The 19,983-nt window shown below is 37.6% G+C and overlaps 1 protein-coding gene across 2 annotated transcripts in view; it reads left to right on the forward strand.

Annotated features, from left to right (window-relative positions):
* Vav3 (vav guanine nucleotide exchange factor 3) overlaps positions 1-19,983 on the forward strand; it is a 347,236-nt gene that overhangs the window by 280,574 nt on the left and 46,679 nt on the right. The window lies entirely within an intron of this gene.

Raw genomic sequence — 19,983 nt, forward strand, 5'->3', positions numbered from 1 at the left:
ATGAAGTTCTTGTTTTTAGAAACTGACAGCGTGCTTTCAGCTTGAGACATCTTACTTGACATAGCAGGATTCTTTCTGATTCAGTTTCCCCGTATTTTCCAATGCCAGAGTAGCAGTGAGCATTAAATTAGTATCAATGCTATGAGTCATAATTAACATTTTTATTAAAAATTCATACTTTGCCAGAGCTTTTTTTTCTAAGCCTAGTACCTATGGGTCTGATTAATTTGCATAGCTTTAATATATTAAGAGTTCACTTCAGGGAAAACTACCTTAATTAGCTTACCAGTGGTCATTACTGGCCAGAGTTGATTAGGGTGGAGCTTCCTGAAGTTTCCCTGGACATAATTCAGGAAATGTATGAAATGTAAAATGAAAATGATTATGTTGATGCCTGCTGGTGATAAAAATCTCTATTGACTCGTAAGACTACATCTGGTTTAAAGATTTTGTCCATGCACAGGGTTATCGTGTTAAAATTCAATGCAGTTAGATAGTAGAACATTATAGTTTACTAACTTCTGTTTTCTTGCATATTAGAAACATTTGCCAAAAAAGTTAAATGATATGTTAAATGTCTATTGTACATTGACAGGAAGAGGGGTGAGGGTCAACTGGAGGATTAGTATGTGAATAAAATCGGGTTGGGGAAAAGGGAGAGATAGCAGAGTAGCAGTTGTTGGTCAGTATCCCACTGCATACACGTGTAAGTGATATTTATTTTGTTTGCTTGGAACTAGTTTTACTGCCTACCATCTTATTACATAGAATGCTTCTGGATCAGTATTTATTCCAGCCATATTTCATCTAGTTTAGCCAATGACTTTTCCAAAGCCCCAATGTTTTTTAATACATATTTTTTATTGTAAAGATACTGTACAGAGGGGTTACAGTTACATGAACAAGGTCATGAGTCCATTTCCTATGGAGCATTGTTACACCGTCCTTTAATTTTCCCCTACCATCCATTTCCTCCTATCTCCCCAACTTCTCTCTTCCCTCTCACCCCCGCCCCACAAAGTTGTAAAATTCGTTTTCAACATACTGTCTTGTACATCTCATTGTTACAATGGGTCAACCTGTATCCTTATTTGAGCATTTTGTTATTTCCCTTCCCCTCCCCAGATTAGAAAAATGTATATACAAGATGCAGGACACCGGAATCAGATACAGTGACAACAGGGGTTGTACCAGGCCCCAATGTTTTTATGAAGTATCCTCCTTCTGCACCCCATCCTGCCTTCAAAGGAAGGGAAACAAAAAGCAGATTACACTGTATTCGCTCTTGCATCCTTCAGCTTAACCACAGAGCATATCTGCATTTGAACTTGTAGTGTTCCTCATATCTAAGATGTAACTTCCTTTTTGGATTTTCATTCTTGAATTTTAAACTTATCCTCTCTATTGGCATATTTTCTGTAGCATATAAATTATGTACAAGCTCTTCTCTCAAATTCTTTTTTAGAATTTTATTTAGCATACCCATAAAACGTGTATCCTTTGTTTTATATGGCTTTCACACATCATTTTCTTGAGACTTAGCCTTATTTCTGTTTGTCGTTGTTTATATCATGTGTTTATTATTCTACTTAGCATAATTATTTGTTTATCCATTAGCTAACTGATAAACTTCCAGGTTGATGCTTCTTAGTGACGATTACAAAAAAAAAAACTTTGGTGAACATTTAAGTATAAGTTTTTGTATGGATAGAGGCAGTCATTTTTTTCAGTAAATACCCGGGAGAAAAGAAATAGATTAAATATAAATAATATATTATTAAATATTAGAGATTTTCAGCTTATATTTTTATTCTCAGAATAGTATTACACATAGACCAGACATTTTTCTTTCTTTTTCTTTATTAATGGATTTTTTGGTGCTGGTTCTGGGGCTTGAACTCAGGGCCAAGGCACTGTCCTTGAGCTTTTGTGCTCAAGGTGAGTGCTCTACTACTAGACCCACAGCTCTACTTCTGGTTTTTTTGGTAGTTTATTGGAGATGAGTCTCACAGAATTTCCTGCCCAGGTTGACTTTGAACCACAGAATCAGATCTCAGCCTCCAGAATAGCTAAGATTATAGGCCTGTGCCACTAGCACCCAGCTCAAAAATTTGTATTTCAATATAATCTAGTTCATTAATTGGTTGAGTTTTTTTTTTGGAGCATGTTATTATGAGTATCATATCTAAGAAATTGGCCTCTACCAAAGCCTCAAAGACATTTCTTGTGTTTTCTCCCAGAAGTTTTATGATTTTCAGTTTACATTTAGGTTTCATTTCAAGTTATGTTTGTGTGTGCTTTGAGTGATGTTTATTTTTGCACATATGGGCAACCAGAAAGTGAAGCATTTGTTGGAAAGTCAATTCTAATGTAGTGGGTTGCTTTGTACTCTTGTAATAGATGAATTGTCAATTTTCGTTTGTTTGTTCCAGTACCAGGGCTTGAATGCGAAGCTTTTTGTTCTCACTTGGCTTCTCCCCTTAAGTATGGGACTCTACCACACCTCTACTTCTGGCTTTTTTGGTGGTAAATCAGAAACAAGAGTCTCAGAAATAAGATCTATGCCTCCTAAATAGCTCGGAACTAGTGCTGGGAAAATTGTCCATTTTTGTGTAATTTTTGTTGTATTCTCGATGATTTCTTTCTCCATTCCTCTACCGGTCTGAGGCAGTCTTGCTAATAACAATAGTTAATAATGCTTCAAATCAGGTTTGGTCCTAACATTTCTTCTTTTCAAAGACATTTCTGGCTTTTCCTAGGCCTTTGCCTTTAATGTGATCTATGGTATCATTCTGTCAGTTTCACAAATTGTGAAATTATGCATTAATTGTAGTGATTTGCACATTAATATGGGAGATTGACAGCATTGGGTCTTTTGATCATTTAGCTTAATGGTCCCTATTTATTTAGGTCATAGTCAGCCAGGATTTTTAGTTGTCAGAGTTACCGTTGTTATACAGTTCTTGTCATTTTTATAATATTTTTATTATTATTTCACCTTTCACTTTGATGCAATTAACAATAGTAACATTCCATTGCTATTGTTCATTGCTAATACATAAACTATATTAGAATTTTGTAGATTGATCTTTTATCGTGCAATTCCCGTTAAGCTCAATTATTCTTGAATATTTTCTCCTCCATTCCCAGCCTAGCATTTAGGTAGACAATACCAGTGTTGAGGAATATACATGTTTTTACTTCTATCTTTGGAATCATATGCCTTTTATTTCTTTTTCTTGCTTTGTCACAATGGCTGGACCATCAGTGAAAAGATGAGAGAGTACATCATTGTTATTTATTCCTGACCAGAGGGGGCATTGAATCTTTTTACCATTGAATATTTGTAGTTCTGTAATTTTCATAAATTCCCTTTATTAGCTTGACAACTTTTTTTTCTTTCTTTGGCAGTACTAGAGTTTGAACTCAGGTCTTGCCTTTTTTGGTCTACTTTTTTGTTCATAGTTGGTGCTCTACCACTTGAGTCAATCCTCCAGCTTAGCATTTTTCTGGGTAATTGACATAAGACTCCCTAAGACTTTCCTGCTGGTAGTGGCTTTGAACCTCAATCCTCAGATTTCAGCTTCTGAGTAGCTAGTATAACACTGGCACCTGATAGATTCTTTTTGTTTTCTAGAACTAGTTTGCTGAGCGTTGTTTGTTTAATTGTCTTTAAATCAATAATGGATTTTGGATTTTGTCAAATAATTGCCTGATAGCTATTGAAATGACTATATCATTTTAATCTGCTTAATATGATGAATTTAATTTTCATATATTAAACTGATCTTGCTTTCCTGAGATAAACTCCAACTGGCAAAAATATATTATCCCTTTTACATATTGGTTTAATTTCTTCAAATGTCTTCATCTGATTTGAGTAATAATGCAATACTCAAAGAATGAATTACAAAATAAAGAATTTCTTTCTCTTCAGGTTTCTGAAATTATTTTATGGAATCACATTATTTTTTTGACTTTTTTTTCATAGAATTTTCCAGGGAAGCCCTTCAGGCATGGAGTACCCTGAGTAGAAAGATAGTTATTTAAACTACAAACTAGATGTCTTTAATTAATACAGAGTGTCCAGGTTGTCCATTTCTACTTGGACGAGATTCATTAGTTGGTATGTGTTCAGAAAATTGCTGTTTTTGTCTAAGCTATCAAATCTCATGGTTTGAAGTTCATTATCCCTTTGCTGTGCTGTTGCTTTGTTCCTTTTGGTAAAGTGTGTGTGTATTTTCTGTCTGTTTGTCTCTCTGTCTGTTTCTCTCTCTCTTTTTCACTCTTATTCTTTTCTTGTTAGCCTGACTAGATGACTGTGAATTTTATTAATCTCCCCCACAGAACTAGGTTTGGGTCTAATTCTTTCTATTATTTTTCTTTTCTTTTTGTCACTGATTTCTACTTTAGTCTTTCTTCTTATGTTATTATTCTTAGGGTTTAATTTGCTCTTCTTTTTCTAGTTTGTTACAATAAAGTAAGAAGTTAGAGTCTGTTTATTGATTTGAGTACTTCATATAAGAGAAGTAGAAAGTACTGTAAGTTTCTAAGTACAACGTTTGCTACCTAAGTTTTAGTATACTATGTTTTTATTTTCAGTCCATCCAGAATACCATTTTTGTCCTTTGGTTTCTTCCTATAGGTATATATGACTGAGTTTCCAAATATATATGTTTTCTTTCTTATCATCATTTTTTAAAATGTATTTTTGGTACCTAAAAACATAAAAATTATATGTACTAATGGGGTAAAATATGATGTTTATATGCATGCTGTATAATGTTACAGTCAGTTGTAACCTATCAATCCCCTCATCTGTTCTTAATTTCTTCATTTCACAACAGAATACAGTTTATGTGACTATGATCTTTTCTTTTCTTTTCTTTTCTTTTGGTCATGGGGCTTGAACTCTGGGCTTGGGCACTGTCCTTGTGCTCTTCAGTTCAAGGCGAGTGCTCTACTGCTTGAGCCACAGTGCCACTTCTGGTTTTCTGGTAGCTTATTGGAGATAAAAGTCTCACAGACTTTTCCTGCCCAGGCTGGTTTTGAACTGTGATTCTCAGATCTCAGCCTCCTGAGTAGCTAGGATTACAGGCGTGAGCCTGGCTGACTTTAGTCATTTGAAATTTCCCAAGAATCATTTTTATTGCTCAGGAAATGATCTGTGTTGATAAATGTTCTGTGAGGATTTGAAAAGACCATGCAGTCTGCTTATGAGGTGTGGATCAGTCTACAGATATCAATTAGGTCGAAGTAATTGATAGCGCTGAAGTGTTACATATCCCTATTGATTAATGACATTACCACATTGTCCACCCCTGTACTCTTTTACTCAAATCTGTAAAGTTTCTATTTGCTATTCTTTCCTCTTATTTACCCCTCTCCACAGCTCTTGCCATTAATTCTTCCTCATCTATTCTTCAGAATCATTCTCAGTGCCTTTTCTTCCCATCTCTACTCCTCTATAAACTATCCTCCTGTGTCATGACCAGCCTCATGGGGTTATTGTGAATGCCCTGAGAATTCTCCATTGCAGACATCCTCCTCCACGCCCCTGCAACATGCAGGTAGGATTATTTCATCTCTTATCAATGTCCTTTAGACTTTGTCCTTTTCCTTCTGACCACAGAGGATTCACATTTCTTACCTAGTGGAGGTATTTAGGAACTGTGGAATTTGTGCTGCAACCCTTCCTCTCTCTGACTGATGATCTCACTATTCCCCTACTTACCACATGTCCTTCATCACCGCTGTGTGCTTCTGTCTGTGCACTGTTCTGTGTCACCTCTGTGAAGGTTTTCCTGACCTATCTTCCCTCTTACTCCTCTTCTTGTTCCCAGACAAAATGGACACAATTCTTTCCTTCAGATGAGAAGGCCAACAAGAATACCAACCACCAATGTTCATCATACCCCTTCGACACAAAGTAGCATTCTAAGAATACATACATAAACACTGAAATAGTTGAGAAAGTTTCTGTAAAATAAGATACTATCATCCTTACTTTGTAGATGAGTAAAGGGTAGTATTTGGCGATTGGATGGTCTGTGGGAAGTCACACACCTTGTTACTGAGCAGAGCTGGGAACCCACCTAGAAATTCTTGATTCAGAGCCTGGGCTCTCAACCATCATCCTCAACCATCTTTTTTTTTTCTTTTTTCTTTTCTGGGTCATGGGGCCTGAACTCTGGGCCTGGGCGCTGTCCCTCAGCTCTTCAGCTCAAAGCTAGCACTCTACTACTAGAGCCACAGACCACTTCCAGCTTTTTCTGCTTATGTGGTGCTGAGGAATCAAACCCAGGGCCTCATGCATGCAAACCAAGCACTCTACTGCTGAGCCACCTTCCCGGCCCCCTCGACTGCATTTTCTGTGGTCCTATGATTTAAAAGTAGGCTAGTGCAGCCTGCCTCCCCTCCCCTCATCTGGTTATGGCTTAAACATATAAGAAGGTACATGTCTGGATGCTAATTAAAGGAACCAGCTTCCTTGGTCTCCCTGATCACATTTGGACCCTGTTTCACTTTGGTGTTTCTTAAGCAATGATTTATTGGTCCTAATAACCTGAGGTAGAAAAGGTGGTTCTTGTCTTCACTTCATGTTAGCAGGGGGGCTAGAACAGCTGAAGGTCCAACGTGACCTCCTGTGCAGGGTCAGCCCTTGTCTGGGATCTCAGCAGAGGCTTTCTGCTATGGTGACCTTTTCAAGGATGCTGTAGTCTTCTGCACAGCGCGCACGCGCAGTGGTCTCAAGGTGAGATTTCTTATGTGGTAGCTGCCTCCCAGGAGTATAAAAGCAGAAGCTGTCAGACCTGGAGTGTAATACCCAGAATGGGTAGAGAGGTGTAATTCTCCTGTGTATATTTATTAAAACAGGAGGGACTGTGCTACTGAATACCCAGAATGATGGTTCACCGGAGCGTTCCAATATAACATTGTACCACAGACAGAAAACTTTATTGATGGGGTCTGAGTAGCTCTCTGAATAAACTGACTTTGTAAGCATTTCTCAAGGGTACTCAAAGCCAATCAGTTTCTCAGGGTAAAAAAGAAAGGGACAAAAAAAAAGTCAACATCAGTCCAAAATGTTGAAGATCTTGGTACACATAAGTGCTTCCTTCTCAAACCATGTATACTTCAGAGCAGTGAGGATCATGGAAGTAGCTCAGCCAGAGTCCTGGCAACTTGCATTGTATGTGCCCACAAGCATCTAGCTTTAATAAAGAGAGAAAATGAGACCGTATGCATTTTGCTCATCAAACTTTCTGTCCTCTTTGCCTCTCTGATAACTTAGATGTGTAGAACTTAATTATACAATTTTTATCTCTTGTTTTACCTCTCATTTTGTTCACTGTTTTTAAATTCTTTTTATAATCACATTAGGTTTAGATGGTGCTTTCAATATTTTTTTCAGAGTGTTCTCAGAGTTCTTATTTCGTTTATTCCTCACAGCACAGTGTGAAAGTAGTGTTTGTCTCAGCTTCTGAGACAAGCAGTTCAGTGCTCCTTTTTAGTAAATCGTACTGCCTTCTATTCTTTCTGCATAAAAAAGAAAGGCATTATTAATTGTCATTTCCTCTTCAGCTGTCTGGCAACATGATTCTTTAGTATGGTATTAGGATGGCCTTTAAAATGCTCAAGGAAGAATTATAGCAGAAATGAGAATGACTGAATAATGTGTGTGTGTATGTGTGTGTGCACGTGCATGTGCGCGTGCATGCATGCTTGTCTTATTTTGTTGTGGGCTTTTATAAAATGGTTAGGAACAAGAAAGGCTAAATGTTTAGAACAGAGACAAACAATTATCACATATCCTTCAGATCGGCAAGTATGTAGTGAGGGCCAACTCTGTATTTTCTACTCAGACAACTGCTCACACTTCAATTATCAACTCTAATCATTGGTTTGACATGAGGTCTCCTGTTTTTAGAAGAACCTTTCATGCTGGCTGGCAGCTAGTAATATGTTTGAATCTTTAGACATATGTTAAAAAATGTGACACTTGTCAGAATTGTCTGATGAGGAACTCTTAAATCAATCGAAACGTTTTTAGCCAACAAACCTTAGCCTTATTTGACAGAAATAGTGGCAGAATGAGAAAATCTGGATTCAGTTCATGTGGCTATAGTCAAAGATCTGTTAGGATTTTGGGGTCAAGTCACCTAATCATTACGAAGCTTCATTTCAGCTGTTACATGAAGTAGGCTGGAGCAGAGTTCTACTGAGAAACAGGAGGGAATCAACAGAGAGGCTTTGAATAATCTCAACACACAAACCCACTCCCAGAAATTAAGATACAATGGGTTCGGTTTGACCCCACCATGAGTAGTTTGTACTGAATCCCAGAAAAAAATCTAAGGAAGCCATTGTCTAGATGATCAGGTTGGTAAGATTCCATGCTAATTACAACATTGTCATCAACCTCTGTTATCATGGCCACACTCCAAGGTGTCACAGTGAACTCAGTACTTTGACTGTGATAGATACAAAATAAACAACGTACTTTCAAATAATTCATGTGCAATAGAGGCATTCTTGCTGCCAACTTCATACTACCAAAGCTTATAGAATTGTTTTGTCCAAAAAGCTCTTTAGATTGGACAATGTCCCAAGTCTGTCATGATCAAATCAACTGTTTGCCCCCACAGGCTGTACTGAGGATAGGTAAATAGGAAACTGAGTTGAGTCTGTACTTACTCTATGGCCTCTTCTAGAATCAATCCTCCTCCTTTGCTGGGGGGGGGGGGGGGATGGAAAGGAGGGGGAGCTGGGGAATCTGAAGGTATGATGAATATGCTTATTGATACTTTGAAGTCATATGTGTACTCAGGTGTATTAACACTGTTTCCATGTATGTTCATTTGCTGATTTTCATGTTCAAAGGTGACAAGTTCCTAAAATATTGTGAATCCTCTCCCATAGGGGAGGATTTTTTTAAAAGTTGCTTTTGGGTCTCTCTCCCATTCCATTTGAGATCACACATAATTAGCACCAGAGAAGCAAGTTAACTGTTTTTCTTTCCTGTGCTAGAACTTAAAAAGATTGTAGATCTTTTTGCTGAGTGTTGCCGACTGCTTGCTGCTCTGGGTCTCAGGTCTCCTACCTACACTGTGGGAATGATGGTGATTATTGCACAATTACAAAAGAACAAAAGAAGCACTATGAAGGTATTTGGCCAACATGCTCACTGAGTAGTATCTCCTTGTTTAGTGGGTACTGCTCAGTCAGTCAAGGACTTACATCCAACAAATGCTACAACAAACACTAGCCTTGCATCCAAATATTTAACAATGAACCTACTGTGTGTCTAGCTGTGTTTTATATTAGAAGGACCATAAACAAGACAAGTTTCTACTCTTACGACCTTAATGACCTAAGGAATCGTCTGAGCTCAAGACAAGTGATATACTTGAATACATTTTGAGGTTTTTTTTCAATGTTTTTTGCTCAGTGAGTTTTCAAATTCTATTGTTTAAAAAAAAATCTAATTTGTAGTTCAACTTGTGGGTGAAACACACCTGGGAAAGTGGCTCAATGGTAGAGTGCTTGCCTCACATGCATGAGGCCCAGGGTTCGGTTCCTCAACACCACATAAGCAGAAAAAGCCAGAAGTGACGCTGTGGCACAAGTGGTAGAGTGCTAGCCTTGAGCTGAAGAGCTGAGGGACAGCGCCCAGGCCCAGAGTTCAGACCCCACTACCGACAAAACACACACACACACACACACACACACACACAAAATACTTACTAGGATATTACAATGGTATTGCATTTGATTTTTTAAAAAATGTGTTTTGAACCATTACATGCTTTGTCTTATTTGGAAATTTTTAAGAAGTTACACTTCCTAAATTGTTTTCTCCTTTTCTTTTTTTTTTTTTTCAAATGAGTTACTCTATCATCAGTTTGGAAAGTCAGGTTTTATTGTAGACTGTCATGTTTTTCACATTCTCTATGTCCAGTGAATACGAATCATTCTCCACTATCTATCAGGGACTTACTTTCTTTGAATAGCTATTAGTCTCCTCTGCATTATTATAACAACAGTCGTTTCCAATGCCATTGAAGTGAGTGGGCTATCTGCATCTACATTATAACTTCCTTCAAACAATGCATTGTCAATTGAGCTGTAAAAATGTGCTCCGTTCAGTGTCTGCCTTGAAGAGATTTATTTTGGCAGTGTTTTCTTGTCTTCTTTGTCTTCCCTTTTCCTTTCTCTTTCTTTGAAAGTGCTATAAAATTGTCTTCAAATGAAGTGAATATAATATAGGAAATTAGCCACTTAGGGTTCATTTCCTTGTGCAGGTGTAAGGCATGGATAACTGAGGAGAAGAGTTCTGAGCACAGTATTTGACTGACAATGGAGGACCTGTTGCTTTTAAGGCTTCATTAATAATGTATGGTAATGAAAGCTTAGTAACCAAGAGAATAGTCCTTAAAATTTTCTTCTTTTCTTTCCTTTTCTTTCTTTTTCTTTTGGTACTGGGTTTGAACTCAGGGTCCAGGTGCTGTCTCCTAGCATTTTTACTCAAGGCTTACATTCTTCAACTTAGTCCACAGCTTCACTTCCAGCCTTTTGCTGGTTAATTGGAGTTAATTGCAGTCACATGGGCTTTCCTGCCATGGCTAGCTTTGAACTATGATCCCTAGATCTCAGCATCTTTAGTAGCTAGGATTACAGGCATCAGCCACAGACTCCTAATCCACAGAAAACAGTCTTCATGTCAGAGGAGATATTAGAAACTTCATTTTCTCTGAAAAGAGACACATTTTCCTTATCAGAAAAAGGGAGAGGGCAAAAGTAAAATCAAGCCATTTTGAGCATGGTTTCTATACAATAAAATCTTCTATATGTGTTTTCTTCTTAGAATACAGCTTCTGAATCCATGAAGATGTTTTGTCTTATGCTATGGGCTTGTGTTTCTTCTGTTCCTTTGCCATTTACAAATATTCAAATATTCCAGTGGGAGAATTCTGCAAACTAATTGGAACCAAAAGGCAATTATAAGCAACAGACCTGTTATTAGTGCCAAAAATATGTATTTTTATCCATAATGAAAGTTAAATAACCTAGAAAAATAGATGTGATACTTCACAGTTACAGGTCATGCGTCTACATGATCTTTATGCCAAGGAGTAAAAAATGTTTTTACACACTTTCTGATTAATTCACAGAGAGCTCTATAGAGAAGGTAAATGGAGAGCCATGTGGCTTGTAAAGGGCCAAGTTTATCACCTGTCTAGGATGGCAGTTGTAGAATGAAAATTAAAGTCTCTTCTGAAAGCTTTATCTCAAGGTCTATTTTAGGTCTGTTAGGTCATTTGACTTTTTAGAGAGTCATTTTACTTTTTTGATACCTTAAAGAAAAAAATTACATTTTAAAGGCAGTTTATTTTGGTACAAAAATCAGAAGCAAAAAATTTGCTGTAATGTAGAATTTGGAAGGTTATGTTTTTGTTTTTTAACCGTTTCTTCCCAGAGCAAGAGCCAGAAAAACTAGTGTTGCTCAAAAAAAATTGAAAAGTTCTCCAGGAAGATCTTAATGTCACTGAGTGTTGATTTGGGCATAAGCTTCTAGGTGTTAAATTCCCCATTATCATCTAGCTGATGATGTGACAATGGTGGTGTCCAGGTGGCAATAACTTGGCCCTGTCTTTTTTTTGTTTTCTACAGGATTGCTTTATTTGACATCCAAATAAAAAAACAACCTAAGCCATCCAAGCAACTTCTTTTTTAAAAATTTTTTTTTCTCATTTTAAGGTCAAATTTAAGAAAAAGTTGATTGGTGGGAAATCTTTTTCACAGCAGATTTTTTTTTTCTTCAAAGCTTTAAGATAGATACACATTACCATCTACCTGGATTTTTCTTTCCTATTCCATTCTCTTTGGTAAAAACCTCTCCACACTTCTGGAGTCTGGTCTGATCTGAAAAAATAAATAAATAAAGGCTTCCACATCAGTCAACATGGCCACGTTGTTTACTAAGAGACTGCTTGCTCCCCCTGTCTGTTATAACAATCAGAAAGACAAGAACCAAGATGTTTGTCTTCCTATGTCTGTGGTCCGGAACAAAATGGATACTAGTCATTGGGTCTAGAATGAAAGACTCTGTTCAGAGATGCTATGCTCGTAAAGGGTTACGTGCAAGTTTTCAACTCATTGTGAAATCTTTATCAAGTTGCTTGAAAGGTCACTGAAATATTTATCTTGTCATCTTTAAATTTTTCTTTGTTCTCTCAGAATAGTCTTAAAGTTGTTGAAGGTTGTGTTATTTCTTCCTCATCTGGAAAATGGGAATTTAAACTCTTAATCCCTCATAGAGGTCTTGTGAGTATCTTAGGAAGTGAACTTGAAAAAAAAAACAGAAAGGGGAAAATGTAGTTCTGTATGATAGCAGTTTTAAAGGATGCTTTATTTTCTGGAAGTAGTGAAATGATGTTTTAATTACATCTTCATATTTATATGAAGAATCCCATGGTACATGTGAGCTCATAAAAGACCATTCTGTATTTATAATTCCTATACTTAATTCCTGGCATTTCTTTTTTTTTTTTTGGTCTGGTCGTGGGGTCTGAACTCTGGGCCTGGGCGCTGTCCCTCAGCTCAAGGCGAGCGCTCTACCATTTGAGCCACAGCGCCACTGCCGGCTTTTTTTCTTTTTGCTTATGTGGTACTGGGGAATCGAACCCAGGGCCTCATGCATTCCTGGCATTTCTTTACTGAGAGATTAATCTGTTTACTTTCTAGCTATCCAGAAAAGTGAAAATGATCAATTCTAAAGGGAAAAATTGATTTGAGCATACATTAAGGTGAAAGTGAGGAAGACTAAGAAATCTCAAGGACAGTGAAGGGGGGGAGGCGGGAAGGAGAAGAGATACTGGTTCCAGAGAATCAACTTCTCCTGCTCAGAACTTATGTGATCTTTTCAAATTGTGTGACCTGCCAAGATACCCTTTAAGGGCTAGCAAAAGAGGTACAGCAGAGTATGTGGACCTTTCCTCTCTGCAACTTTAGAAGTCTTAGTTAAAAAAACAAATTTTTTTTGTGCCCTAGATTAAGGGTTTTTTAGATTAAGGATGTTTTAATCCTTTCTATGAATACTAGCTCTGATAGAATTTTCTAGAAATAGGTGTGGCCGAGCAAGGAGGCTCAAGCCAGTAATTCTAGCTACTCAGGAGGCTGAGATCTGAGGATCTCAGCTCAAAGACCAGGCAGGAAAGTTTGTGAGACTCTTATCTCTAATTAAGCACCAGAAAACTGGAAGTGGCACTGTTGGTCAAGTGGTAGAGCACTCACCTTCAGCTCAGCTCAGGACAGGGCCCAGGCACAGAGTTCAAGCCCCACGACTGAATCCCTCCCCCCCCAAAAAAAAGAACGGGTACATATTTTTCTCTTGATCTAAAATTCAAGTGTAAGGTTTCATCATATTCTGGGGCAAATAAGAGCATTGTAGATAGATAGATAGATGCTAGACAGATATGTATATATGTATACATATACACATATAATCTCCTTTGTTTAAAAGAAGTGTTTGTACACACACACACACACACACACACACACACACACACACACACACAAAATAACCCTCATTGCTGTGACATTATAAATAAGAGCAAATGGCTTCTTTGAGAAATGAAAAGTATTTTTCCTGATTCAGAGACCTATCCCGGAGACATTTCTTCATGAAGTCCTAAAGTGGTTCTTCTGGTGGCAGCATGAGCTTTGGAGTGCTGGAGCCTGGTTGCAAGTCGCTCTTCATTTCACCTTGGCTTTTCTTTTGAACTGTCTCTCAGCCCTTGCTCATGCATTAGATGCGTTAGCCTGGACCTTGTGTAGAATCCAGGGCAGCCAAGGGAGAATTGAGAGTATGGGGATGAAAAGCCCTGTGAAGAGTTGAGATTGTTATTAGTATATCCTGTAATCAGGAGACCTTTATTTTGACAGGTGTTTGCCTCACAATATTGACTGTTTTGACCCTGAGAGCATCAGGGCTCCTAATTACAAGAAAAGAGAAAAAGGCAGTGAGTGTGTAGCTATAACAGAACGATGGAGGCCCTGGGAGAGGTGATTATAGAAGATAATAGACATTTGTAAAGGCCTGTAAGAAACATTTTCCCTGGGCAATTGCCAACTGGCTTTGATTGAATAGATCATAAACTGAGATTGCAGGAGTGTTTCCAAGTATACAGAACATTATGGGAATTGGCAAAGCTCTGGACAGAGTGGATGAGGTCCTAATTGTTAACACTCAAGATGGACAGTTTTTGGTTAATAGTTCTTAACAGTTCTCCAGTGTTTGGTAAATGGTAAAATGTAGGTGACAGTGTACATTCATTAGGTTCACACTGAAGGAGTAATTTTTCTCTGGAGGAAACATTATAGGGGAAAAGTTCTGAGAAATATGTTGACCTTTTATTCTGTTTTTTTGTTTCTATATGAGCTATATATTTTGGCACAAGAAAAAGTTGGTTATTAACCACAGGGTAATGAGTAGGCTATCACTCTAGAATTGCATCTGACATGACTTGGTTTCATACCACAGGTGGCTTCAATAGGCCCTTAAAGACTTTGAACCAGCCGGGCACCAGTGGCTCACGCCTGTCATCCTAGCTACTCAGGAGACTGAGACCTGAGGATCGCGGCTCAAAGCCAGCCAGGCAGGAAAGTCCGTGAAACTCTAATCTCCAATAAACCACCAAAAAACCTGGAAGTGGTGCTGTAGCTCAAGTGGTAGAGCGCTAGCCTTGAGCTGACGAGCTGAGGGACAGTGCTCAGGTCCAGAGTTCAAGGCCCACAACCGACAAAAAAAAAAAAAAATAACGACTTTGAACCAAACAATATAAACAATTCTCACATAATGAATGTTAATTATTCATGATAATACAAAATTCTAGTGGATGAGTGACCATATCTAATTCCTAACCAGTCCAGTCCTATGTGTTTGGGAAAGTAACCAAGTTCATTCTGAGTCAAAAGGAAAAGTCCTGAGGGAATTGAAAAGTTTCATCTTTTGTCAACAAATACTATCAGATTAAATTACTAACCCATATTAAGAATTTGTGGATCAAATACTTTGTGATCAACATTAACTGATGGTAGGACTGGAAATTCTCAGAAAAGGTGCTTAGACAGTAAACAAGGTCCTATGCTGGTCCGGAGGTACCTTAGATATTTTTGGCTTATGCCTGTAATCCTAGCTACTCAAGAGGCTGAAATCTGAGGCTCAAGGTTTGAAGCCAGCCTGGGCAAGAAAGTCCATGAGACTATTATCTCCAGTTAGCCACCAGGAAGCTGGAATAGCAGGTGCAGCTCAAGGTGGGCACCAGCCTTGAATAAAAATTCCGAGTGAGAGTTTGAAGCCCTGAATTCAAGCCCCACTACTGGCACCAAAATAGACAAGCCATATTTCAAGTCTCTTCTTTCACGGATAAGCACGCTGAAGCTAAGGAAGGCTAAGTGACTTATATAATCTTAGAAGGCTTTTGACTCGCCAGTCATTTCAGATTATTACTTCAGTTTGTTCTGATGTAAAATTCCATTAAAATCTATGAAAACAACACCAAATTAAAGCAAAAGAATCATGAATAAAATGACATTACCTGGATGAGAACCTTGGAAACAGTGGCCGTATCTATTTATTTTTATTTCTTCTTTATATCTGATATGGTGCTTGAACATTTTAAGAAGTCAGACTTCTTTGAGCACCAGTTCTAACTTCATTATAGTACTTGGGTTTGAACTCAGTTGCTTACAGTTGCTAGGCAGGGACTTTGACCAATGAGCCACATCTTCAGCCCTGGAAAGTAATATTTTTCTTTAAAAAAAAATTACAACTGCTGCATGAGAATTAAACATGGAGAGTGCTTTGGCTCAGACTATTTCCTTTGTGCTTATTTACTTATGATAAAATGACCATGGATGGCTAGAGAAACATTTATTTCTTGTCTGTCAGAATTTAAAAGGCATACTTTGTTGTCCCTTTTTTAAACCTGGATTACTCTGGGGAATTACATGGCCCCTTTGCAAGTAGGATATTTTCCAAAATGTGCCAGAACTTGGTTCTTCCTTCCAGATTTTGGATTGAGTAACTGCTTGGGGTTTGGCTCAGTGAAGTACAGATTCGTTTTTGCTTGCTGAATATTTTTCTTTTATCAGAGGTACTTCTTGTTTATTTTCCTCAAGAAAAACACAGTGGTAGATAATGATTTGGAATTGCAACATGAGCAACATCTTACCCACTATGATCTTGAAGAGAATCCGCTGCCTTCCTATGGAAATACAGGGACTCAAATACATTTCTTGACTAGCAGGAAAAATACTCTGTAAAGTCTCATTTCCATCTTATATTCCTCTCACATCTAATAAGTGTAGAAATACAGCTTATGGCTTCTTCGTTCTTGTTTTTTTTCTCAGTGTACATTTAACAACTTTTAATTTTAAAGTTTTTATGACACTTCCATCTGCCAAAGTCCCAGAGATGAAGTAAACACAAACAATTCTCTGCGAATGGGGGGGGGGGGGGGAATCAAATATACCTGAGGCCTTTGTCATCTATTTTGATAACTTGATGCAATTATAAAGCCATACACAGACTTAATTGAAGACAAATTTAGTTTCCAAGATCCTAGTCTGAGCTAAAGATTTTGTAATGTTACTCCAAATTCCGAGTCTATGACAGACACTTAACACCAAGTGTATTGATCCAGGATTATGAAATTTTGAGTCTTTTGAAAAAGTGGATCTTTTTAAAGTTTATCCATTAGACAACCATTAAAGATCTTGGCATTTTTAACTCATGACAAAAGTATAGGGCTTACAATTTGTTTCTGTGTGTATATGTATACACCAGCTTCTTTTTCTCTTCTTTTTTTTTGCCATCTTGGGGCTTGACTTTAAGGCTGTTTCTGAGCTTTTCTTGCACAGGGCTAGCCCTCTACCACTTGAATCACAACTCCACTTCCAGCTTTTTTGATGACCAATTGGAGATAAGAGTCTCATAGAGACTTAACTTTATCTGGGCTAGCTTGGAACCATGATCCTCATTTCTTAGTCTCCTGAATAGCCAGGATTATAGGCATAAGCCACCAGTGTCTGGTTTACTTCAGATTGTTTATAGCAACTACTCATTAGTAGACCATATGTAATTTAGCTTGGTAGTTTTGGTAGCTCAATAGCAGGAATATATATATATATATATATATATATATATATATATATATACATATATATATATATAATTTATATATAGCAGGAATATATAATAATCATATAGAGAGCAATTAGCAATGCAAGAATATGTGTACTTGCACAAAAATATCTGAGTAAAGAAATGGGCTTTGAATGGCCTGCTGAAGTCAAAACAATATGAAAATTTGTGTTACTGGTGGCTTAGTAAGTTCTCCTAAATACAAGGAGAGAGGTAAGATTTTAAACAGGATTAGGCATTTCTATTTTCATAACCCAAAAAATAGACTAATTAAAAGTAAAAGAATCAATGGAGGATAATTAAAAGACAGTGATGTGGCTAAAATAATGAGTACTTTGCATCTACAGAGTGCCTTCACACAAAGTAATTCTTCATCCCTCTAACAACAGAGGCAGACAGGCAAGGCAGGCCTGGTCCTTCCTGTCTTACCACTGAGACTTGTCTAAGGTTGCAGGGCTTTTTTTAGCAGAGCTAGAAATAGAGCAAACTCTTTTGATGCCATAGTCCTATGATACTGCCTTTCTGTGTTTCTCCAGAACTAGCCTGAGCATATAGCTTAAGTAATAATAGTGGTTTACAGTATAGCCTTAGCTGTGGTCACCCATCACTGCTTACCAAAAGACCAGTTTCAGATTGGGATTTTTTTCTTGGTCATTTTCTCTTTTCTGGGCCAGTTGTTTCATTACTATTTTTTTACAGAGCTTGTGAGAATAATTCCTACAATAATGCCTCTATCTGTTTATCTATTTATCTGTCTGTCTATCTATCTCTGTCTCCCAACCTGCCTGCCTGTCTGTCTGTCCATCCACACATTCACCCATCTATCTAGTAAACTAAACTCTATTCACCTATATTCTATGAGTTCAGCTCCATAATGTATATTACCTCCTCACTTCATGCTCACATTGTGTTTTTCTGACAATGGAGAAGTGACCCACTCGGTAGAGACATTGCTGTGGCCAATAGCCATATGTGATAAATTGCTTAGTAATCTCCACAGCACCATCATGCATTCATGCATACATTGAGAATGTTTAGGGCACTGTAACTTGGGAGAATTTCCAATTTTTCATAAATAGCCATTAATCTATCCTTTTTATATTCAGCTTCCCACATCTGTTTCAAATTGTTCAGTGTTATTCGAAGAGTGCATTAAGGCCCCAATCCAGGTGGTATTAAGGGGATAAATGAGCCACAGGGAAGAGACACTGTATTTTTCTTAAAGCGATTCTTTCTTCTTTCTACCATGTTATGAGCCAAGCAATTACGATTAAGGTTTTTGAAAGATATCCTGAATTATTTCTAAGCCCTCCTTGCATAATTTCAACTCTAGTATCCTGGCATACATTAATGTTTTGCTCTCTACAGGTAAATTGTAGGTAGCATTTCTTCCAGCCAATGTAAAGTAGTTTTAGGTCATTATGATTCACTGTGGATTCTTTGGGAAGAAAAATGAAGGACAGGTAAAATCTAAGGTCATTAGAAATAAATACCTGATGATGTATGTATAATTTTGATGCTCAAGAATTTTATAGAAAGTTGTCAGTAATTTCAGTTTGATACATTATTCTGCAGAAAGCTATTTGCTTTTTAGGAGAAAAAAGAGACATTATTTTGTGAATTATCATTTAATATTATTTTGCTTTGGGTCTACTTCAGTTTGTTCAATGGAAATAATAAAGGTACATCTTTGCTTAACAATGCAGCCCATAGCCTATTTTCTCCCGATACTTTCCAAAGAGAGTATTTTCATAAAAATGACCCAACCCGTAATGTTAAATTTACAAAAAGTCTCATCGCATGATGTAAAGATACCCTGCAGAATAAATGCATATAAAGAGGACACCATATGGTGTCTCAGATGACACATAGCATAGAACAGGAATGCTCTCAGGTTGACCTTGAAGATGTTAAAGGAGTCACAGAAAAATATGAGACCAGATGATAACTACACGCTGCCTCCCTCTCTCTGACATTTGTAATAGGCGCAAAAAGGGTGACAAGCTTGTTATGTGGCCTAGGATAAAATAAATGCTCAGACAGGAATATAAAGAGGAAGGAAATTCAGTTAAACACGACTCTCATCAAGGTAAGTAAGAAATATCTCATAGATAGATCATCACATTAAAGTTCATGAAATCCTTGGCTTGGAACATGGTTTACTTCACTGTTCCAGTTCCATCTATGCGTAGGGGATTGGCAGCTGCTCCGCCCATTATTATTAATGAATTACCAAATGTGCATCCCACACACAGCCACCGGGAACTGAAGGCATCCCTCCTACACCCTACTTTGTTTTGAAGCTTCCAAATGTTATAGGGTGGCTATTTCTTTAATAAGTAAAAATCACTGAAGGTAGCATAGTATTTGCTTCCGTAGCAAAACTGATGTGTTACAGGAATTAGTAAGGAATTATAACTTAGTTTATCCATTGATTTAAAGTATCTGTTAGATGAGAAGTACAAGTTGTCCTGTCGAAAACGAGCGTTACAATGTTGGTGGGGGGGGGGGGAGAAGTGGGGAGGATTGGGTGGGGGGTGGAGGGGGAGGCTGGGAAGGGATGTGAAGGGTAAACAAAGGAGGAGGCTGCAATGCTTGATAAGAAATGTATGCATTAACCTGCCCATGTAATTGTAACCCCTCTGTACAGTGTGTTCACAAAAAATAAAAAAAAAAGAAAAAAAAATAAAGTATCTGTTAGGTCTCTGCCATCTAATGAATGTGTATGGCCCTTAAAGAAATGTATGCATACAACCAGGACATTTCATTAAGAG

The sequence above is a fragment of the Dipodomys spectabilis genome, unplaced genomic scaffold (assembly GCF_019054845.1).
Source record: "Dipodomys spectabilis isolate Male_0828 unplaced genomic scaffold, ASM1905484v1 ptg000002l, whole genome shotgun sequence".
Taxonomy (NCBI): Eukaryota; Metazoa; Chordata; class Mammalia; order Rodentia; family Heteromyidae; genus Dipodomys; species Dipodomys spectabilis.